This window comes from Lissotriton helveticus, chromosome 11 (genome assembly GCF_964261635.1).
Source record: "Lissotriton helveticus chromosome 11, aLisHel1.1, whole genome shotgun sequence".
Classification (NCBI taxonomy): domain Eukaryota; kingdom Metazoa; phylum Chordata; class Amphibia; order Caudata; family Salamandridae; genus Lissotriton; species Lissotriton helveticus.
The window spans coordinates 606,959,476-606,970,701 of NC_136072.1; positions in this window are offsets into that span (position 1 = coordinate 606,959,476).

Consider the following 11,226-nt stretch of genomic DNA (forward strand, 5'->3'; position numbering starts at 1 on the left):
TCAATAATACTTTGAATTACAACAACATTAAAATCCATATCATGTGAGAGTGTAACAGCACCTTTCATTCTCTATGAACTGCCATGTGGCCTACACATTTCTACGTTTAGCAGTATTACATTCTGCTCTACAACAGCCACATAACATGGGATTTCAACATCATTCTAACATCTTTACACACTTCTACATTATCTTTTCACACTGATATATGCATTCTATTTTAATTAAACACTCTTATGTATTTTCACTCTATAAATTCGACACTCTTATGTAATCTTTACTAAACTAATGCAACATGCTTGTAAATATGGTGCACTTCTATTTTTTTCTCGATTTGCGCTCTCTCAGTTCCCCCCTTTGATGACTTTTAGTAGTCATCACCATCACAACACCATCCCTGAGGTATGAACTGAATCAAACTGAACTCGTTGCAGTACTCTCTCGTTTCATCATCTCTAGAGCCCTCAGACTCCTGTACTGATTATCCTGCATCGCAGCTAATCTCCTCCCCTGCTCTCTCATGATCTCTGCAACCTATTTGATCTATACCATTGGTACAACCGCACCAATCCCCACAAGGTGATTATACAAATCACTATTATGATGATAGGTTTCAGTATGTACCAAACGAAACCCTTTCCTAGGTTGGCAAACCAACCTCCAACTTTACCCATTCCATGACCTACTTTTTCCCACACATTTACCTGTGTCAAATCCTCAATCTCATGATGAATTTCAGTGATGTTCCGTATATACTTTTCTAGAGGTTTTGAATTGTCTGGAATGTAAGTACAACATTCCTGAACCTTCAAAGCCTTACAGACTCCTCCCTCTTTGGCTAACAGAACGTCTAGAGCAAGTCGGTTCTGAAGAACCATTGCCCTTATCGATTGCATCTCTCCCTCCACCAGCATTAATGATCTAGCAGTACTGGCGGACAACCAATCTACAACTGTTGCCAATCTTCTAATCTTGACATCATTCAGTACTATCCCTAAAAGAGGAAACATAGCACCAAATACGTCTCCAACTACCTCCTCATTACTTACATCCCTTCTTCCTCTAGCTTGAGTTCTTCCCTCTATAATTTCTAGATCCTTAGCATGGTATATTTTGGGGAAGACAATTGCTAAATAACATGATCCATACCAATTATCCGGCAGTTTCACGTATGCATTTCTTCCACAAACAAAATATACATTCGGGATCACCTGCATTCCCTTCAAGAAATCCTTGGTATAATATTCTAATTGGAAAGCATGTTCACAATTTACTTCTCCCACAAACACATTCTCATAATAGGTATTACCTCTATATATACACAGTTTTCCTTTTTGCTCTCGATCTAAAGCTATTGGACCATTACTACCCTTTCTTTTGTGTAACCTTTCTTCCTCGGTCCAATCTGTTTTCCATTGGCCTGAAGCCTTTAAGATCATCTGTCTCCTATACCGATCATCCACCTGTCCTATAAACCTTTTCTCAATTTCTGACACTTTACAAGTCAAATTATTTCTTCGGGCATGTGAAGTATCCAACGTTCTCCAAGGAATGAAAAATTTCTTTAATCTATCTTCACTACAATAATCCCACTTGTTCATGTGCTTGTAATTTGGAACTTCTGGTAAAACAGCATCAAAATTTGAAAAATAATATTCAAAACCATCACGTTCATAAAATATACTAAGCAACAAACTACATGTGATTCCATAAATCAATGGAAGATGATGATATCTAATACCTTCGTCTACAGAGGCTGGCAATTGCATACACACGTAGCAATCCTTTGCCTCCATAGCATCAATATATTCATAAAGCAATTTAGCATATGCATTTGATTTGAAATTCCCCTGTGATTCATCCACATGCAACCTACGAGTCTCTGCTGCTAGTAAAGCTTTATCTTTCTCTGTATTGTCCCCCCTTCGACCAGCAGTAGTAGGTTTCTGTATTTATACAATTTTTGCTTCCTTTGTTGCCTTCTCTTCATTTTCATGTCCCACTACATATGATATAGTAACTACTAAAACTATAAGAAAAATTACTCCCACTAAAAGTGTGCCTACTATGCATTTTGTCTTGCGGTTTGGGTTGCCGGCCTCCATGATCTCAAGACAGTGTAGTTCTGATTTTATTTCACAACACAAAGTCTCTCTTCTTTGCTTATTCAGCCTTTCCGAACCACACCTGGAAGCTGATAATCCCTTCTGCAAGATCAGTCTTTGAGTTCTATAGCAACAGACAACCCTAGCTCTTCTCCGTCCACTAAATGGAAAGTCCCTAAATTTCTTATTCTTCCACTTGGCGCTAGGTTATCTTTCAATCTATTTATTTACAAAGTCTTTAGCAGTCTGGAATCATACGTGTTCCAGCGGCTCTAATCACGTATTCTAATATTTCCAAACAAAGAATGTTCTCCTCGAGTGTTGGCGTCGTTGAACAAAAAGTCGGAAATTCTATTCTGTTTAAAACCAGTTCTCTTATCCTGCTCAGATAAGGAGGATTGGGGATAGTGAGTGTCAGCAACCCTTCGACCTCCACTCCTGGTACCAACAACACTACTTCCAATGTTATGATTGGGTCAGTACTGGTCACTGTCACTTCCCTCACCCTCCCGGATCTCCGTGCACTGGACATCTGCAGCTAGGTAGGTCCACTCAGGAGTAGCGTATCTTCTGCAGGGCACTCGTACCCTCCTTCCTGTCTTTGTGCACCTTCGTCCAAATCCGAGTCTTCAGATATAGGAGCAAGAGTTCTCTCTGGAGTTGGCTTCAAGCTCGGCCTCTTCTTTCTTTCAGGCCAACTAGCTTCTCCACGCCTTGTTCTCCTATGTCTTGTCCTCACACTCGGTTCTTGATCACTTTTGTCTTGATCTGTGTCTGAGCCGTATTCACAGCAACTTTCTCCTTCAGTGGCAACTTCAGTTTCACTGTCGTCCTGTCTTTTTTCTGCTGGATCTGTAGCACTCCCAACTTCTTTCGACACCCCCACAGCTTGACTGATCCCCTCTAGTGGTTTGCCGTCCACAGCTGGATTTTCATCTGTGAGAGGAGCTGTTTCTTCTAAGGGTGCTGGAACTCTTCGAGTATGGGAAGCATGAATCCAGTTTGGTAGCCCTCCACACTTTACAGCAGTATTCGTTGTCAAGATTATTTGGTAGGGCCCCTTCCAACGCACGTCTAGGCAGTTCTTCCGGACGTGTTTTTTCACAAGGACCCAGTCACCAGGGCACAAGTCATGACATAGGTCTCTTGAAGATGGAACTTCAGCAGCCTGCACCTGAAGAGACACAGAATGAATGACATCAGAAAGTCCCCTGCAATAATCCAAGATCAGGTCATCTGTAATATTCAACAAAGCTGTAGTTGGAACAGACGGAAGTCTCATTGCCCTCCCCATTAAAACCTCATGTGGAGAGAGACCTGTCCTCCTGTCTGGTGTGCTACGCATACTCATGAGTACCAAGGGCAAAGCATCAGGCCAGCTTAGGGACGTCGATGAACATACTTTGGCTATTCGGGACTTTAGAGTTCCGTTTATCTGCTCCACGATACCTGAAGCCTCTGGTCGATAGCTACAGTGCAACTTCTGATCAATGTTTAATGCAGAGCAAAGCATCTTCACAACTTCGCTGTTGAAATTAGTTCCTCTGTCTGATTCCAAGGAGGTCGGCACCCCAAAGCGCGGGATCAACTCTCTAAGCAACAACTTTGCTACTGTGAGTGTATCGCACCTGCGTGTAGGGTATGCTTCGACCCATCTGGAAAATATGCATACAACCACCAGAACATACCTGAGGCGGTTGATTTTTGGCATTTCAATAAAATCTAATTGCATTCTGTTGAAAGGCCCCCCAGACCTCCCAATGTGACTCCTTGTAACTGGTGTTCTTTTCCCTACGTTCAATTGCTGGCATGTGACACATCTTTGACACACTGCTTCTGCTGCAATCCTAAACCTAGGATTATACCAAGTCTGCCTAAATAACCTCAGCATGGCATCTCTTCCTAAGTGTACTGGACCATGTATCTGTCGTGCCATTGGACTCACTAGTTCATCAGGTAATACTGCCCTTCCATCTGCTGAAACCCACAAATCCATTTCACTTTTCACACAACCTGCTGTTTCCCATGCCTTTTTCTCAGAATCAGGTGCTTTCTCTTGCATGTCTTTTAAATCATCCCAAGTATCAACTGTTTCTAGCATCATGTTTAACTCTGTCTTTTCCTGAGTCCCACCTACTTCCACTTCCGTGAAAGAATACCCTTGCTCCGCGCAGTAGCGAGCAACTTCGTCTGCATATCGATTACCTTGCGACACAAAATCTGTATTTTTGGTGTGGGCTACACATTTAACGATCGCAATTGCTGCTGGACCTTGTAATGCTTCTAACAACAGTCGCACAAATTCCCCATTTCGAATAGGCGAACCAGAGGAGGTCATGTAACCTCTCTGAGACCACAATTGCCCAAAATCATGAACTACACCGAAACCATATTGGCTATCGGTATAAATGGTGACTCTAATTTTCCTACCTGCTAAACAGGCACGTGTCAATGCAATGATTTCGGCTACCTGAGCGGAGTGTACTCCTTCCAGGCAAGCGGCTTCCACAACTCCAGTAATGGTGCAAACAGCATAAGCTGCTCTCAACCGACCAGTATCGTCTCTTAAACATGAGCCATCAACAAAGAAAATTTCGTCAGGGTCAGTCAACGGCTCATCCACAATATCTGGTCTTGGCTTGGTGCATAGTTCAGTCACATCAAGGCAATCGTGATCTTCACATTCTTCGCCTTCTATATCATTAGGAAGTGGCATCAATGTAGCAGGATTCAAAACAGAGCACCTCTTAAGGGTCACGTTCTCCGCAGCAAGAATAACTTGCTCGTAGCGCGTGAGCCTATTATTGGTTAAGTGCTGTGTCTTGGTCCTGGTCATTAACAGTTCTACAGAATGAGGTACATACACCACTAATTGGTGTCCCATGACTATATTTTCACACCTTTCAATGCTGACACCGGTTGCAGCAACGGATTTGAGACATCCGGGCAACGCTGCGGCTACGGGATCTAAAGTAGCCGAAAAGTATGCAACTGGTCTACGGGCATTTCCATGAGTTTGTACTAAAACTGACAAAGCACAACCCTCTCTTTCGCAGCAGTAAAGTGAAAATGGTTTTTCGTAATCAGGCATCCCCAAGGCTGGAGCACAGCACAAGTCCTCTCTCAGCTGCAGGAACGACATCAAACAATCCTTGTCCCATGGTACCGGATCACTCACCTCCTTGGCGTCAGTTTTTGTAAGGGTTTTGCTTTCAGGGAAAAGTTAGCTATCCACTGTCGGCAATAACCAACCATTCCTAGGAACATCCTGACTTCTCTCTGTGTCGTAGGCGCATTCATCTTCATTATCGCCTCTATCCTATCTGGTGACACCTTGCGCTTTCCTTTTTCTATCCGGTGACCCAAGTACTGTACTTCTGTCAGACAGTACTGCAATTTGCTCGGAGATACCTTATGCCCATTTTCAGCTAAATGGTTCAGCAAGGCGATGGTATCTATCTTACAAGCTTCTTCCGTTCCTGACGCAACAAGTAGGTCGTCTATGTACTGGACCAGAACCGAGTTCTGTGGCAGTACTAGACTTTCAAGATTTTTCTTCAATAGCTGATTGAAAATTGATGGGCTTTCTGTATACCCTTGTGGGATACGACACCATGTTAGGACACGATTTTCCAGCTTAAAAGCAAAAAGATACTGGCTTTCCTCATCTAATGGAATTGAAAAGAAAGCCTGACAAAGATCTATCACTGTGAACCACTCAGCTTGGATTGGTATCTGAAACAATATCACTGATGGATTCGGTACCACTGGACAACATGAAACAACTATGTTATTAATCTTTCGAAGATCTTGCACTATTCTAAATTTCCCACTAGGTTTCTGCAAACCCATAATCGGGGAGTTGCATGGACTACCCACGATTTCCTTCAGTATTCCCTGTTGTATCATAGAGTCGATTACGGGTTTTATTCCTGCAATCGTCTCCGGGGTCAATTTGTATTGTGGCGTTCTTGGATATTCAACATTTGGTTTTACCATGATCTTCACTGGTTCTACTCCTTTGATCAATCCTATCTCTTCTCCAGTATAATCCCATACCTCTGATGACACTGTATCTCGTAAGTCCCGAGGAAGGTCCTCCACAGTTAGGGTAGGATACAGTTCCACGCATACTCTCGAATTTGCAACTTTAAAGGTAGCATCATCGTCTGTAGTCTGTACCGCCACTCCCTGAGGTGTGCAGTATATTGTGCAGTTCAGTTTGCACAATAAGTCTCTTCCTAACAGACACACAGGACTAGAATCACATACTACAAACTGATGTTCATCGGTGTAGTTTCCTATTCTCACTAGCACTGGTTCCGTCAAAGGGTTAGTCATTCTCCTATTTGCGACTCCTACCACTTGAATTGTTTCCCCCAACATTGGTAGATCTGGAACCACTGCCGATCTCAAAGTTGATCGAGTAGCTCCGGTATCTACTAAGAATGTTGTAGGACACCCTGCCACTTCAGCCTCAACAAACGGTCCTCTTTGATCCACCTCTAGAACTGCCCCGAGGGTACAGTCCTCCGCTCTACTTACACGTCGTCCCGTCAATGGATCAACGTAGTATCACTCTTCTTCGTCTATAAAAAGAGGCATTTGTCTACAGATCTTTCCCCCTGTCGTAATCTTTGGTGGCTGCGGGAACTGGGCTCGTGGAGCCGAAGTCCCCCCTTTGGCCACCTTACTCTTTGGCACTGTCACCCTTTGAACTGGAACTTCTTGAACCTCCTCCTCCTCTACTTCTAGTTCTCCGTTTTCAGGGTTATAGGGACACTCGCGTTTCCAATGTCCCACCTGGTGACACTGGTGACACTTTGTCGTTTTTTCAATGTAGCAACGTCTATTCTAGGTCTCGGGTTTTCCTCATTGTCCTTATTCTGACTATTTGGTTTCCTTCCCATCGTCCCTGTTCCCTGTTGCTGCTGTCCACCCTTTCCAGCCGACTGCATCTGCACCATCATCAGTTTCTCCTTCAGTTTCTTTGCTTTGGAATCTATTTCATCACTGCAATACCTTGCGTATCTCAAAATTTCATCCAATGGTTTGTTTTGCCAACAAATTAAATGTTGCTGAATCATCAAACAAATATCAGGTCTCAACCCCAAAACGAACTTCGATACAAACTGTCCTATATCTTTGGGATCCATTACATCTAATCCACTGTACTGTTTGAACGTTTTCAGCAATCGCTCATAAAACTCATGAACTGTCTCCTTGGGTTCCTGTCTTGTTCGGTCAATTTTTACCCAATCTATATCTTGTGGTGGCACCTTCTCCTTCAGCCATGTCATCACCCTTTCATATTTTAACATTACTCCTTCTGACGGCCCATTAGTACGAGCATCCCTTTCTGGTTCTGCAGTTGGCCATTCGACACTAACCTTGCATGCTATCCACAAGTCTCCTGGGACCACAATGTCGAATAAGGTGTTCAAATCAATCCACAATACTTTTGAAATCTTAACAAACCTCTCTACCTGCTTGTACCACTCTACGGGATTTTCCCTTAACTTCGGAAATGAGTTGGTAAATGCAGCCGAATCTCCCCTACTCCAGGGCACGTGTACATAACTCCCATTCGCTATTTCTCGCAAAGGGAATGCCTCCATCTGCAGTAGCCTTCCCTCCAGAGACATCACATTCGCGCTCCGCCTAACAGTTCCCTTTTTGGACCACCTCTCTTCCCATTTGTCCAGATCTCTCCATGCTCTTATTCCTGTGATCAGTTCCCTTATGTGTGTTTTAATCCAGTTGTCCTCCTCTCTTCTAAGTCCTGATCTGAATAATGCAACCTATGGTTACCCTGCAATGCCTTTGTTCTGGACAAATCTACCATATACTTGTCTGCCAATTCAGACAGTTTCTCATGAGTTGCTCTTGGTCTTTCGAGTAATATCCTTTGCTATAAACAGCAGCTCATCTTGTTCGTACATGTCAATCCTTTCTAAAGGCAACGCACCATCTATTATCTCGTCCAGGTCAGATTTTAAGCTGGTCACATCGAGTCTTTTGGCTTTTATCACAGCTTTCAGTATGCTATCTCTAGAGAGTCCATTTACATCTCTCTGATCACAGCTCTGAGTCCTACGTCTGGGCTCAGGCGTGTTATGGGGAGTCCTCCCATGCTCCCATCTCTCCAGGTCCCATGCAGTTCCATCCTCTCTGGGTGTATAGTGAAACACTTCTCTATTTCCCATAGTCCCACATTTCCCATTCTGCCTGGTTTCTCTAGGTGCATGGTAAGACATTCCATTATTCCCCATGCCTTCGCAATTTGCCTGTGATCTCTGATCACTCGACGCATGGCAAGGTCCTTCGCGGTTCCCCATGTTCCCACGACTCCAGTGCTGTACGTTATCATCAGGTGCATGGAGAGTGCACTTAAACCTATTCCTGTACTCTTGTGTCCTTTGGTCTCCCTCACTTTGAATGAGACGAGACGTCTCTCCACACTCTGTACTTCTACCTTTTCGCTCCTGCCCATTTCCACCGTCAATATGACGTGTAACTCCTCTACTCTCCTGACTTTTACCGTCCCACTCCTGACTGCTTTCGCTAGCCCCGCAGTGAGATAATGTCCCGTTGCCTCGACTTCCCCATCCAGCTTCTGCTCTTGACCTGTTGCTCGGTGCTTCTGTGGACCTATCCCATTCCTTCAAGTCAGCCCTCAACTCTTTATAGGATTTCGGCCATGGTCCCCTCAGGTCCATCGGTCCTCTCTGACCCCCCTGTTCTGCTACGGGATCCACTGCTGAATCCAATGGGGTGCTCCACGTTATCGGTCCTGGCAATTGCCTCCAGGCATTTGTCGTGTTATTCCTTCTTTCCATCTCAACTCTTCCTCTGTCTATCCGTACCTGTTCTTCCTCTCTCCCTTTCTCTGGGTGATAAACCGACACTATAGGACCTATGGTAACGGGTACTTGAAGAGCATCTGGCAATCCATAAGACTCGACCCTCTCTGTTGCTGGCATCTTCTGCACCACAACCCTTCCGACTACTCTCTGTACAGGACTATGTTGAGGTGTCTCCTCACCTTTGGTAGGTACCCAATTTGTTATAGGGAGTGGCCTATTCCCTTCTATATCAACCCCATCTTCCCTTGGAAGCTCAGTACCTTCTTTTTCCCTTTTGTCCGGAGGCGGTCTATCTATCAACAACCTATTTATTAGGCCATCCTCCGACTCGCTCTCGTCATCCTCTTCTATGGGTCTCTTTTCTCCTGTAACCTCTCTCACTGGGTACAACTTATCCACTTCAATCGTCTGTACCCTCCATTTCTTGGCTTCCGCATCCCATTTGGCATCTTGCACTGCCCTTACTGATCGCCTTACCCTTTCTTGGCGTCTGTTCTGATTCCTGTCGTGCGCCGCCCTAATCCACGCATTAAGGGCCTCAAACTGTGTTGGTCTAGGCAAAGGTCTCAATGAGGACATAACTGCTTTCAGCTGATGCAACACTTCTAGTCTAAACGTTCCGTATTTCGGAAAAGTCAGTTCCTCATTCCCTTCTGTAATCTTACTCCAAGTATCAAGCCACAGTATAGTATGCAACCCAACATTTGTTGCCATATAGTGAGCTGGTGTACCCTCTGGCGGTGCCTCTTCCCCGTAATAAGATTCTCTTCTTTTTCTCTTAAAGATCGCTCTCAAACATTTAAAACACTTCATGTTCAAAATCTACAAATTTCTATTTTCTCCGCGTTCGTTTACTTCCTGATGACAATCCACCAATCCCAGCGCGGTTCTCGCTAACCGGCCTATCACAGCGCGGCTTCACACTGACGTCACACCAACCGGCCTATCACAGCGCGGTTTCACACCAACTGGCCTATCACAGCGCGGCTCTCGCTGACGTCACACCAACCGGCCTATCACAGCGCGGCTCTCGCTGACGTCACTCGTCCCCCTTCGCAGCAGTTCCCCTCCTTTCTCAGCTCGTCTCCCGGTCATGCATGCGTCCCATTCATACTCTGAAAAATGATTACTTCCGACCAAGCGATCACTTTCCTTGACTGTACGCCCACAGTCTAACTGTAATTGTCACCTTAACTGACGAAATGTCTTTCCGTGTACGTCCAGACAATCGCCTTAACTGATAGGTTACTTACACACGGTAACTTTCGACCTGCGTCCGTTACCCACACACTCACTCTTGCGTTCCCCCTATCTCGGTCCTGCGGGCGATCAATGGTACCTCATGACCCCCTTTACTCTGGTCGACAACTACTCTGGATGTTCGATACACCCGAACCACTTAAGCTCTTCTCCGAACTTAAGATTTTCACCCAGGTTGCGCGCGCTCACAACCCTCTCTCATTCACACTACAGTCATTCAACTCCGCATGACATTACAATACAGATACAACACAAAACACCGCAATCTGTCAACGCATGACCCTTGTTATACTCACTCTCGTCCGACCCTGCTGCTTTTCTCTCGCACCGTCAGCACCTTCTTCGGCAGGCGATTCTTCCGCTGCTCATCTCTCGATCTCTAGGGACCTTGGGGTAATCTTAACCTAGTCTAGATCACCTTCCTCTAGAAGGTAACCATCCTTGTCTGCTACCAACTGTTACGGCGGGATTTCTGATCTATTGCTATAGGTCTAGATCCCAACTCAGGTCGACTGAACCGTTGATACCTGTCATAGAGTAAAAGGCAATCCACTACTAGGTCAATCAGTTAAGGACTTACACCACTCTAAAGAACCACTTACTACGAATAAGTTTTAAAAGTTTATTATAACGCCAAAGTTAACTGGAGATACAAACATCTCAAAATAAGGTTCAAAAGATATACTGGTATCAATACAAACATACATTTTCTAAATGCTCTTAGTCGGCAGAAGAATATCACCAAAACCAATTCAAAAACCATCAGAGTTGCAAGAATAGACACTAGCTGTAACTTGTGAGTCATTTACAGGAAGGAAGAAAATCCAGATTAGACTGTCCCTACACTAGACTAAGTGACATCCCTACTTAGTAAAATCTTAACCTAAAAAGGTGTCAGCCGTGGTGACTTCCAAAGAAGATCACTCACTTCCCTTAGTCTTCGTTGTGAATCGGTGTCTCGCAGTTACCCTATCTGCCTACCCATCCGCTCTCTT